Source organism: Heptranchias perlo, chromosome 20, assembly GCF_035084215.1.
Source record: "Heptranchias perlo isolate sHepPer1 chromosome 20, sHepPer1.hap1, whole genome shotgun sequence".
NCBI classification, from domain to species: domain Eukaryota; kingdom Metazoa; phylum Chordata; class Chondrichthyes; order Hexanchiformes; family Hexanchidae; genus Heptranchias; species Heptranchias perlo.
This window is the reverse complement of record NC_090344.1, coordinates 2,337,408-2,350,668: the sequence shown is the minus strand read 5'-3', so window position 1 is coordinate 2,350,668 and position 13,261 is coordinate 2,337,408. Positions and strand designations below refer to the sequence as shown.

The 13,261-nt window shown below is 45.5% G+C and overlaps 3 non-coding genes across 3 annotated transcripts; 1 reads left to right on the top strand and 2 right to left on the bottom strand.

Moving 5' to 3' along the window:
- Positions 1 to 391: 391 nt before the first annotated feature.
- On the bottom strand, positions 392 to 464 carry trnav-cac (transfer RNA valine (anticodon CAC)). Its single transcript has one exon. It is a non-coding gene; the product is annotated as a tRNA-Val (tRNA).
- Positions 465 to 3,315: 2,851 nt separating this feature from the next.
- On the bottom strand, positions 3,316 to 3,388 carry trnav-aac (transfer RNA valine (anticodon AAC)). Its single transcript has one exon. It is a non-coding gene; the product is annotated as a tRNA-Val (tRNA).
- Positions 3,389 to 11,082: 7,694 nt separating this feature from the next.
- Positions 11,083 to 11,172, top strand: trnap-ugg (transfer RNA proline (anticodon UGG)). The gene is given in 2 exon segments: positions 11,083 to 11,118; positions 11,137 to 11,172. It is a non-coding gene; the product is annotated as a tRNA-Pro (tRNA).
- The last annotated feature ends 2,089 nt before the right edge of the window (positions 11,173 to 13,261 follow it).

The window sequence follows — 13,261 nt, the reverse complement described above, 5'->3', positions numbered from 1 at the left end:
GAGACGGGTCCCTTTCCCGGTCAGGGGATTAACTTCTACAAAATAGTTTACTTTATTAATTTCGCAATACTCATTAAACTCCGAAAAAAGACGAATAGTTGTTCAAATCGCCATTAATCAACTAATAACTTTCTGGTGGAGGCGGACGGAAATCCTAACTTTTTGTTCAATCATTCATTCACCAGGCAGAATATAGAAAGTTCAGAGGAGAATTGGAAGGGGAAATCAGAGGGGCAAAGCGAGGGTATGAGAATAGACTGGCGGCCAACATAAAAGGCAATCCCAAAGTCTTCCACAGGCATGTAAACATTTAACGGGTGGTAAGAACCCGACTCTGATTCGGGACCAGAAAGGAGATCGACTCATGGAGGCGGAGGGGTTGGCCCAAAAATGTTTCTGCCCGGTTTCGAACCGGGGACCTTTCGCGTGTGAGGCGAACGTGATAACCACTACACTACAGAAACTCTGCTGTACAAGTACTTCTAGGAAACCCTCAGAAGATCGCTGCCGTCTGCAAATGCTCTCAGTGTGGGAGACCGGTTCCTTTCCCGTTCAGGGAATTAACTTCGACCAAAAAGTTTGCTGTATTAATTTCGCAATACTCATTAAACTCTGTAAAAAAGACGAATAGTTGTTCAAATCGCCATTAATCAACTCATAACTTTCTGTTGCAGGCGGACGGAAATCCTAACTTTTGTTTATTCATTCACCAGGCAGAATATAGAAAGGACAGAGGAGAACTGAAAGCGGAAATGAGAGGGCCAAAGAGAGAGGATGAGAATCGACTGGCGGCCAACATAAAAGGCAATCCCAAAGTCTTCCACAGGCATGTAAACATTAAACGGGTAGGAAGAACCTGACTCTGATTCGGGACCAAAAATGAGATCGACTCATGGAGCCAGCCCAAAAATGCCCCTGCCCGGTTTTGAACCGAGGACCTCTCGCGTGGTAAGCAAACGTGATAACCACTGCACTAAAGAAACTCTACCGGATATGTCCTTCGAGGAAAGCCTCAGAAGATCGCTGCCGTCTGCAAATGCTCTCAGTATGGGAGACGGGTCACTTTCCCGTTTGGGGAACCAACTTCAACAAAATCGTTTCCTGTATTAATTTCGCAATACTCATTAAACTCTGAAAAAAGACGAATAGTTGTTCAAATCGCCATTAATCATTCATAATTTTCAGTTGCAGGCTGACAGAAATGCTAAGTTTTTTTTTATTCATTCATTCACCATGCCGAATATGGAAAGTTCAGAGGGGAATTTAGGGGAGTCTGTAACGAGGGGGCATAGATTTAAGGTGAGAGGGGAGAGATACAAATGTCCAGAGGGGCAATTTTTTCACTCAAAGTGTGGTGAGTGTCTGGAACGAGCTGCCAGAGGCAGTAGTAGAGGCGGGTACAATTTTGTCTTTTAAAAAGCATTTGGACAGTGACATGGGTAAGATGGGTATAGAGGGATATGGGTCAAGTGCAGGTAACTGGGAATAGCTCAGTAGTATAAACTGGGCGACATGGACATGTTGGGCTGAAGGGCTTGTTTCCATGTCATAAACTTCTATGATTCTAAACTTCTATGAATTGAAAGGGGAAATCAGAGGGCCAAAGAGAGGGTATGAGAATAGACTGGCGGCCAACATAAAAGGCAATCCCAAAGTCTTCCACAGGCATGTAAACATTAAACGGGTCGTGAGAACCCGACTCGAATTCGGGACCAGAAAGGAGATCGACTCAGGGAGGCAAAGGGGGTGGCCCAAAAATGCTTCTGCCCGGTTTCAAACCGGGGACCTTTTGCATGTTAAGCAAACGTGATAACCGCTACACTATAGAAATCCTTTTGCATTTATCGTTCCAGGAAACCCTCAGAAGATCGCTGCCGTCTGCAAACGCTCCCAGTGTGGGAGACGGGTCCCTTTCCCGTTCAGGGGATTAACTTCTACAAAATAGTTCACTGTATTAATTTCGCAATGCTCATTAAACTATGAAAAAAGACGAATAGATTTTCAAATCGCCATTAATGAACGAATAACTTTCTGTTTCAGGCTGACGGGAATCCTAACTTGTTTTTTGATTGATTCACCAGGCAGAATATGGAAAGCTGAGAGGGGAATTGAAAGGGGAAATCAGAGGGGCAAATCGAGGGTATGAGATACCCTCATAAAAGGCAATCCCAAATTCTTCGACAGGCATGTGAACATTAAACGGGTTGGAAGAACCCGACTCTGATTCGGGGCCAAAAAGGAGATCGACTCATGGAGCCAGCCCAAAAATGCTCCTGCTCGGTTTCGAACCAGGGACAGCTCGCGTATTTTGCGAGCGTGATGACCACTGTACTACAGAAACTCTGCTGCACACAGTGTACCAGGAAACCCTCAGAAGATAGCTGCCGTCTGCAAATGCTCTCAGTGTGGGAGACGGGTCCCTTTCCCGTTCAGGGGATTAACTTCCACAAAATAGTTTACTGTATTAATTTCGCAATACTCATTGAACTCTGAAAAAAGACGAATAGTTGTTCAAATCGCCATTGATCAACTGCTAACTTTCTGTTTCAGGCTGACGGAAATCCTAACTTTTTTATTCATTCATTCACCAGGCAGAATATTGAAAGTTGAGAGGGGAACTTGAAGGGGAAATATGAGGGGCAAAGAGAGGTTATGAGAATAGACTGGCGGCCAACATAAAAGGGAATCCAAAATACTTCCACAGACATGTAAAAATTAAACGGGTCGTGAGAACCCGACTCTGATTCGGGACCAAAAAGGAGATCGACTCATGGAGGCAGCCCAAAAATGTTTTAACCCCGTTTCGAACCGAAGGCTTGACGCATGTTAAGCAAACGTGATAACCACTACACTACAAAACTCTGTAACACGGATTGCTGTAGGAAACTCTCAGAAGATAGCTGCCGTCTGCAAATGCTCTCAGTGTGGGAGATGGGTCCCTTTCCCGTTCAGGGAATTAAATTCTCCAAAATAGTTTGCTGTATTAATTTCGCAATACTGATTAAACTCTGAAAAAAGACGAATAATTGTTCAAAGCGCCATAGTTCAACTAATAACTTTCTGTTGCAGGCTGACGGAAATCTTAACTTGTTTTTAATTCATTCACCAGGCAGAATATGGAAAGTTGAGAGGGGAACTGAAAGGAGAAATAAGAGGGGCATCGAGTGGGTATGAGAATAGACTGGCGGCCAACATAAAAGGCAATCCAAAAGTCTTCCACAGGCATGTGAACATTAAACGGTTCGTGAGAACCCGACGCTGATTCGGGACCAGAAAGGAGATCGACTCATGGAGGCAGAAGGGGTGGCCCAAAAATGTTTCTGCCCGGTTTCGAACCGAGGACTTTTCGCGTGTTAGGCGAACGTGATAACCACTACACTACAGAAACTCTGCCGCACACGTTGTTGTCGGAAACCCTCAGAAGATCGCTGCCGTCTGCAAATGCTCTCAGTGTGGGAGACGGGTCCTTTTCCCGATCAGGGAATCAACTTCTCCAAAATAGTTCACTGTATTCATTTCGCAATGCTCATTAAATTATGAAAAAAGACGAATAGTTGTTCAAATCGTCATTAATGAACGAATAACTTTCTGTTTCAGGCTGACGGGAATCCTAACTTGTTTTTTGATTCATTCACCAGGCAGAATATAGAAAGTTCAGAGGGGAACTGAAAGGGGAAACAAGTGGGGCAAAGAGAATACTTTGCATATGTCTTTACCAAGGGTGAAGATGCTGCCAGAGTCTCAGCATAGGAAGATATAGTTGAGATACTGAATGGGTTAAACATTGATAAAGAACGGGTACTTGAAAGGCCAGCTGCACTTGAAGTCGATAAGTCACCCGATCCGGATGGGATGCATTCTCGGTTGCTGAGGGAAGTAAGAGGGGAAATTGTGGAGTTACTGGCCATAATCTTCCAAACATCCAAAGATACCGGGGTGGTGCAGAGGACTGGAGAATTGCAAATGTTACACCCTTCTTCAAAAAAGAGTGCAAGGGTGAACCCAGCAACAAGAGGCCAGTCAGGTAATCTCAGTGGTGGGGAAACGTTTCGAAACGATAATCTGGGACAGAATTAACAGTCACTTGGACGAGTGTGGATTGATTAGGAAAAGCCAGCACGGATTTGTTAAAGGCCAATCGTGTTTAACTGACCTGATGGAATATTTTGATGCGTTCACATCGAGGGTAGATGAAAGCAATGCAGTTGATGCAGTGTATATGGATTTTCAAAAGGCGTTTGATAAAGTGCCGCACTTTAGGCTTATCAGTAAGTTTGTGGCCCATGGATTAAAGGGGGCAGTAGAAACATGGATACAGAATTAGTTAAGGGACAGGAAAGAGAGTGTCGTGGAGAACGGCTGTTTTGCGGAATGAAGGGAGTTGTACAGTGGTGTTCCCCAGGGGTCAATGCTGGGACCACTGCTTTTCTTGATATTTTTTAATGATTTGGACTTGGGTGTACAGGGCACAACTTCAAAATTTGCAGATGACACAAAATTTGGAAGGGTAGTAAAGAGTGTGGAGGAGAGTAATAATCTGCAAGAGGTTATAGACAGGCTGGTGGCATAGCGGACAAGTGGCAGATTAAATTTTACGCAGAAAATTGCGTACTGATCCATTTCGGTCGGAAGAACGAGTAGAGGCAATATAAACTAAAGGGCACAACTCTAAAAGAGGTACAGGAACAGATAGATATGGGGGTTTATGTGCACAACTCGTTGAAGGTGGCAGAGCAGGTTGAGAAAGCCATTAAAAAGCATCCGGGATCCTGGGCTTTTCAATAGAGGCATAGAGTACAAAAGTATGGAAGACATTATGAAACTTAATAAAATACTGGTTCGGCCACAACCGGAATATTGTGTCCAGTTCTGGGCACCGCAATTTAGTGAAGATGTGAAGGCCTTAGAGAGGGTGTAGAAGAGATTTACTAAAATTATAGAAGGGATGACCAACTTTAGTTACGTAGATAGACTGGAGAAGCTGGGATTGTTCTCCTTGGAACAGAGACGGTTGCGAGGTATTCAAGATCATGATGGGTCTGGACAGAATAGATGGGGAGAAACTTTTCCCATTGGCTGAAGTGTCAAGAACCAGAGGATATCGATTTCAGGTGATTGGCAAAAGAGCCAAAGGTGACATGAGGAAAAACTTTTTCAAACAGCGAATGGTTCGAACCTGGAATGCACTGCCCGAGGGGGTGGTGGGGGCAGATTCAATCTTGGCCTTCAAAAGGGAACTGGATAATTTCTTCAAAGGAAAAGAATTTCCGGGCTACGGCGATAGGGTGGGGAAGTGGGACCAGCTGGATTGTTGTTGCATTGAGCAGAAGGGTCTCCTTTCGTGCTGCAACCTTTCTCCGAAATCTATGATTTCATGGGATGTAGGTGTCGCTGACAATGCCAGCATTTATTGCCCATCCTTAATTGCCCTTGAGAAGGTGGTGGTGAGCCACCTTCCTGAACCGCTGAAGTCCGTGTGCTGAAGGTTCTCCAACAGTGCTGTTTGATAGGGAGTTCCAGGATTGCGACCAAGTGATAATGAAGGAACGGCGATATATTTCCAAGTGAGGATGATGTGTGACTTGGAGGGGAATGTTCAGGTGGTGTTGTTCCCATGTGCCTACTGCCCTTGTCCTTCTAGGTGGTAGAGGCCGCGGGTTTGGGTGGTGCTGTCGAAGAAGCCTTGGCGAATAGCACTGCTACATTGCATCTTATAGATGGTACACACTGCAGCCATGGTGCGCTGGCCGTGGCGGGAGTGAATGTTTAAGGTAGTGAATGGAGAGCCATTCAAGCGGGCTACTTTGTCCTGGATGGTGTCGAACTTCTTGAGTGTTGTTGGAGCTGCACTCATCCAGGCAAGTGGACAGTATTCCATCACACACCTGACTTGTGCCGTGTAGATGGTGGAAAGGCGTTGGGGAGTCAGGAGGGCAGTCACTCGCCGCAGAATTCACAGCCTCTGACCTGCTCTTGTAGCCACAATATTTATGTGGCTGGTCCAGTTAAGTTTCTGTTCAATGGTGACCCCCTGGATTTTGATGGTGGGGGATTCGGCCATGGCAATGCCGTTGAATGTCAAGGGGAGGTGGTTAGACTCTCTCTTGTTGGAGATGGTCATTGTCTAGCACTTGCCTGGTGCGAATGTTGCTTGCTACTTAGAAGCCCAAGCCTGGATATTGTCCAGGTCTGGCTGCATGCGGGCTCGGACTGCTTCATTATTTGAGGGTTGCGAATGGAACTGAACATTGTGCAATCATCAGCGAACATCCCCATTTCTGACCTTATGATGGAAGGAAGTTCATTGATGAAGCAGCTGAAGATGGTTGAACCTCGGACACTGCCTTGAGGAACTCCTGCAGCAATATCCTGGGATGAGATGATTCGCTTCGAACAACCACTACCATCTTCCTTTGTGCCAGGTATGACTCTAGCCAGTGGATAGATTTCCCCTGATTCCCATTTACTTCAATTTAGTTGGTCTCCTTGGTGCCACACTAGGTCAAATGCTGCCTTGATATCAAGGGCAGTCACTCTCACCTCACCTCTGGAATTCAACTCTTTTGTCCATGTTTGAACTAAGGCTGTGATGAGGTCTGGAGCCGAGTGGTCCTGGCGGAACCCAAACTGAGCATCGTTGAGCAGGTTATTTGTGAGTAAGTGCCACTTGATAGCACTGTCGATGACACCTTCCATCACTTTGCTAATGATTGAGAGTAGACTGATGGAGCGGTAACTGGCCGGATTGGATTTGTCCTGCTTTTTGTGGACAGGACATACCTGGGCAATATTCCACATTGTCGGGTGGATGCCAGTGTTGTGGCTGTACTGGAACAGCTTAGCTTGAGGCGCAGCTAGTTCTGGAGCACATGTCTTGAGCATTACAGCGGGGATGTTGTCAGGGCCCATAGCCTTTGCTGTATCCAGTGCACTCAGCCGTTTCTTGATATCACGTGGAGTGAATCGATTTGGCTAAAGACTGGCTTCTGTGACGTTGGGGATATCGGGAGGAGGCCGAGATGGATCATTCCACTCGGCAATTCTGGCTTGTCTTTTGCACTCACGTGCTGGACTCCGCCATCGTTGAGGATGGGGATGTTTGCAGAGCCTCCTCCTCCCGTTAGTTTTTTAATTGTCCACCACCATTCACAACTGGATGTGGAAGGACTGCCAGAGCTTTGATCTGATCCGTTGGTTGTGGAATCGCTCAGCTCTTTCTATAGACTGTTGCTTCCGCTGTTTAGCATGCATGTAGTCCTGAGTTGTCGCTTCACTAGGTTGGCACCTCATTTTTAGGTACACCTGGTGCTGCTCTTCTACATTCCTCGTTGAACCAGGGTTGATCCCCTGGCTTGTTGGTAACGGTAGAGTGAGGAATATGCCGGGCCATGAGGTTACAGATTGTGCTGGAATACAATTCTGCTGCTGCTGATGGCCCACCGCACCTCATGGATGCCCAGTTTTGAGCTGCGTGACCTGTTCTGAATCTGTCCCATTTAGCACGGTGGTCGTGCCACAAAACACGTTGGATGATGTCCTCATTGTGAAGACGGGAATTCGTCTCAATGAGGACTGTGCGGTAGTCACTCCTACCAATGCTGTCATAGACAGATGCATCTGCGACCAGAAGATTGATGAGAGACGAGGTCAAGTAGGTTTTTCCCTCCTGTTGGTTCACTCACCACCTGTCGCATGCCGGGTCTGACAGTTATGGCCTTCAGAACTCGGCCAGCTCGGTCAGTAGTGGTGCTACCGAGCCACTCTTGGTGATAGACATTGAAGTCCCCCACCATCGTACATTCTGTGCCCTTTCCACCCTCAGTGCTTCCCAACATGGAAGAGGACTGATTCATCAGCTGAGGGAGGACGTCAGGTGGTAATCAGCAGGAGGTTTCCCTGCCCATGTTTTACCTGATGTCATGAGATTTCATGCTGTCCCGCGTCAATGTTGAGGGCTCCCTCCTAACTGTTGATCACTGTACCGCCACCTCCGGTCGATCTGCCCTGCCGATGGGACAGAGCATACGCAGAGATGGATGATGGAAGAGTTTGGGACCTTGGCTGAAAGGTCCGATTCTGTGAGTATGTCTTTGTCAGGCTGTTGCTTGACTCGTCTGTGGGACAGCTCTCCCAATTTTGGCACATGTCCCCAGATGTTCGTGAGGAGGACTTTGGAGGGTGAACAATGGCTTGGTTTGCCTTTGTCGTATCCGGTGCGGAATGCTCCATCCGGTTTTATTCTTATTTTGATTTTTTTTTGGCGAGATTGTGCAACTGAATGGCTTTCTGGGACATTTCAGAGGGCAATTGAGAATCAAGCACATTACTGTGGGTCTGGAGTCACATATCGGCCAAACCGGGTAAGAACGGCAGGTTTCCTTCCCAAAAGGGCATAACTGAACCAGATGGGTTTTTGCGACAATCCAGAAGTTTCATGGTCGTCTTTACTGATTACAGTTTTTTAAATTCCCGATTTTATTTAATTTAAATTTCCCACTTGCCGCAGTAAGATTTGAACGCATAATTGTGGATACATTAGTGCAGGTTGCTTGTATTAACTAGTTCAAGTAACATAACCACTATGCTACCGTGCAAAGCTAGTTAAGTTAAGGGTCAATAATGACCCCCAGGATGTTGATGATGGGAGATTCGGCGATGGTGTTGCCGTTAAATATTTAGGGGAGGTGGTTCGACTCTCTCTTTTTGCAGGCACGGACTGCTTCATTATCTGAGGGGTTGTGAATGGAACTGAAAAGAGTGTAATCATCAGTCAACGTCCTCACTCCTGACCTTAGGATGGAGAGAAGGTCATTGATGAAGCAGCTGAAGATGGTTGAGACTTGGACAGTGCCCTGAGGATCTCTTGCAGCAATGCCCTGGGACTGAGATGATTGGCCTCCAACAACCACTACCATCTTCCTTTGTGCAGGCTAAGACTCCAGTCACTGGAGAGTTATCCCCCTGATTCCAACTTTCCTAAGGCTCCATGATGCTACACTCGGTCAAGACTGTCTTGATGTCAAGGGCAGTCACTCTCACCTCACCTCTGGAATTAAGCTCTTTTGCCCATGTTTGGCCCAAAGGCTGTACTGAGCCATGGAGCCGAGGGTCCCGGCGGAACCCAAACTGAGCATCGGTGAGCAGGTTCTTGGTGAGTAAGTGCCGCTTGATAGCACTGCCGCCGACTCCTTGCATCACTTTGCTGATGATTGAGAGGAGACTGATGGGGCGGTAATTGACTGGATTGGATTTTTCCTGCTTTTTCTGAGCAATTATCAATTATCAACTTTGTCGGTTTTCCACCTTGGTGACCAAGTGACAGTCTAAACTTTAATAAGTTTTTTGTGTTTTTCCTGAGTTGAATTGTCATCCGTTCCCATTTTACAGACGTGATTTTCGGACTTGGTTAAAAATGTTCCGTGTTTATGATTCAAGGAATCTGGTGCAGTTAATTTCCCCACCTCGGTAACAAAGAAGGGCGACGACTGTTCCACTTTATCATACAACCTCAACTAGTGCCGCCTCAATTAAAGTACCTGAACTATTGTCCCCACTATTGTACAACCTCAAATGTGTACATACAAAGTGTGTGTGCGTTTGCTTGACTGTGATATTATGCAACAGCAGCCGCTCCCCGACTGACTAAACAACTACCGGGCCGTGTGTCAGAATCAATGACTGTGACTGACTGTCTGCCCATTTATGGCCACATTTCTGAGTTCCTGCCATCGCTCTGTGTCGCAGGCCTGTCTCTGTCCCTTAGGATCACAACACACCCACAAGCTTCACGACTGAACGCAGGTTTGGTCAGTCTGTCCTCGCAGGTCCTTCGGAAGCTAATGATTTTGAACTGAATTATTTTTCCTGAGTGACTTGTGAAGCTTTGTTCAGTGATATGTTTGCGAAAGAGAACGGAGGAAATAGTTAGTGTGCAACTCGACATTTCTCTACATCGGAATAGAAAACGTGATTGGATGGATAGAAGAGGTCTGAAAGGATGGCCGATCGGCTGTGGGTGGCACCGAATTCTGCAGTGGCTGCAGTGGTTCATTACCGGTAATGAAAATGAGGTAATATGCTACCACAAGCTGCCGGTGCAAATCGTTCAATTTCCCAAACTTGACCCACCGAATCAAATGAAGCTCCTGGGAAAGCTACAAGACAACGCCGGTCTATCGGGCATCGTTTGAAGCAACTGGTAGTTTAAAGTGGCATCGACAGCCATGCAAGTATTGCCATGTGCCGCTGCGATCGCCGAGTGGTTGAAGCGTTAAATTCAAGATCAAATGGAGTTTTCCTTCGCAGGTTTGATTTCTGCTCGCTGAATTATTGTTTAAAGATCCGTTCAATGCTCAAATGAATGAACTGGATCTAACTCACTTCATTTATCTCTCTCAGAGCATGAGAGATACTCGAGCGTGGCCGGCGCTTTTAATTGGGTGTCCAATGTACTCTTGCAAAATTCAAATACACAAGAAAGAATCTTGCCCAATCTGCAACTAAAATTCTGCTGCTTTGCAGAACCACCCATTTATAAGCGATTTTATTTTGATGAATCTCACTATCTCTCCTTGTCTCTTGTCTCGATGTTGTCCCCTGATGGACTTCTCAGGCTTCCTGGAACGGTAAAGGCTGATCGAACCTGCAACACCAGCAGGGAAAGGTAAAGGAAAAAAAAGATTGAGACTGTCGGAAAAGTAAAGGTGCAACCCAGCTGATAAATTCGTCGCTAATGTCTCCACATTTTTGTCTCTTCGCCCTCACAGTGAAAGGAAAGAGCAATGTGAGCAAAATATACTTATGCTAGCTTGTATGCTCTGACGATGCCGAGACAGATGCCAATGTAGCTTCAGATTAACTAATTCTGAAAAGTATTATTTGAAGAAACAAGTCGTACATTGTAAACGAATTTAGTAAAGAGAGGCTAATATTGGTGACTGGAAATAGGTAGTGTACAACTTGATATTGCTGTATTTTGGAATAGAAAACGAGATTGGGTGGACAGAAGCGGTTGGAAAGGATAGCCGATCGGCTGAAGACTATGGTGAAATTTTAGACCGGCTGCAGGGCTTTCCAGCAAGCGGCTCGTTGGTCTAGGGGTATGATTCTCGCTTTGGGCGTTTTTCGAATGGAATATGCGAGAGGTCCCGGGTTCAAATCCCGGACGAGCCCTGTTATCTCACTGCTTTTTAGTGAAAAGTCACCAATTGGATTCTGACATCTTTGCAGTTGTTCGAATTGAATTATATTTGAGCTCCAGAGGACAAAGTGCAGAAGTTTCCAAGGCGCAACACACACGGAGTAAATAAAATGTCTCAAGATGATGTGGAGATTGAAGCTGAATGTGAATTTACCCCAATTTAGGCGGTCTCATTGATATTAGATGACGGGATCGAGAACCACATATCCAAGTTTGCCGATGACACAAAGATAGACAGAATTATAAGCAGTGTGGATGGAAGAATGAGATTACAGAGAGATATTACTAGATTAAGTGAATGGGCAAAACTGCGGCAAATGGATTTCAACGTAAGCAAGTGACTTTGCACCTCAAAAAGATAGATCAGAAAACATATTAATGCATGTTACTCCAAAAAATTGACCTCATGACATTTTGTGTGGATTCGCTTGTTTCTAAAGTCTGCCAAACATTTAAAGGTTACCAAAATATTGCAATAGGAACCTTATGGCCCGTACGGGCATCGGGCCCGCGACCTTGACGTTATTAGCACCACGCGCTAACCAACTGAGCTAACCGGCCATGTATAGATATGACCTTTATGTTGGGTCGGTTTTTTTTACACTTGGTGAAAGGGATTTTGCACTAATATTGAATAAACCACATCCCTTGAACATTGTTACTTGTTTCTGTATATACTGTCGAGGATGTCGATCAAAATTAACAAACAAAGAGCACTTTAATATAACAAATTAAATTCCGATCAATATTATTTTACTAACAATGAACAGCCCATCCATAAAACACTGCCCTGCTCTAAAACCTGTGGGCAGGATCCTGAGCTTCTGTGAAAATGATATCACCCCAACGTGATTCGATCACGCTGCGTTTTGACGTTGAGTCAGATGTCTGTCTGTCTTTCTGTCTGTCTGATTGGGTCTCTGCCTTATTCTCAGGCTTTTTGTTTGCTGGCTGCAGGCCTCGCTCTCCGACTGACTGAACATCTACCTGGCCGTCAGAATCAATGACTGTGACTGACTGTCTGACCATTTATGGCCTTGAATGGCTACATTTCTGAGTTCCTGCCTTCGCTCTGTGTCACAGGCCTGTCTCTGTCCCTTAGGATCACAACACACCCACAAGCTTCACGACTGAACGCAGGTTTGGTCAGTCTGTCCTCGCAGGTCCTTCGGAAGCTAATGATTTTGAACTGAATTATTTTTCCTGGGTGACTTGTGAAGTTTTGTTCAGTGATATGTTTGCGAAAGAGAACGGAGGAAATAGTTAGTGTGCAACTCGACATTTCTCTACATCGGAATAGAAAACGTGATTGGATGGATAGAAGAGGTCTGAAAGGATGGCCGATCGGCTGTGGGTTGCACCGAATTCTGCAGTGGCTGCAGTGGTTCATTACCGGTGATGTGTTCCCGGTGGCTTGTTGGTTTAGGGCTATGATTCTCGCTTTGGAATATTTGACGATTGATTCTGAGCGAGGTCGCGTTTCTTATGTTGTTTAAAGCTCAAATAAATATGAACCAGATTTAACCAACCGCATTTCTCTCCTTCAAAGAGATATTTCAGCAGACGTGTTTAATTCGAGAGCCCAATGGTCTCTAACAAGACATTTGAAGGAATCTCTCCCGAGCTCCGTGTTAAATTCTTGCTCGTTCGCAGAACTTGACATTTGTTTCCATACTTTAATCTGTCTCTTGACTCTCTGTGTTTTCCCCTCATGGACTTCTCAGGCTTTATTAAACGGCCAAGGATGATCGAAGCTGCAGAGAAGTGTAAAGATAGGAAGACGGAGACGGTAGGAGAAGCAAAGGTGTAACCCAGCTGATGAATTCAGAACTAATGTCCACTAATGTCTCTTCGCCCTCACAGTGAAAAATCAGCAATTTGAGTACAGTATACTTTTGGTAGAGTGTACAATGGGCAAATGTTGAGACAGACAACAATCGAACTGTTGCCGTGGCAATGAAAGCGCCAAATGCTAAACACTAGATCACAAGGTAACGCTGAAAATTCTTTGCTGTGAACAAGCAGACAAACGCGGCCTTTCCCACTTGCCCCTTTGTAATT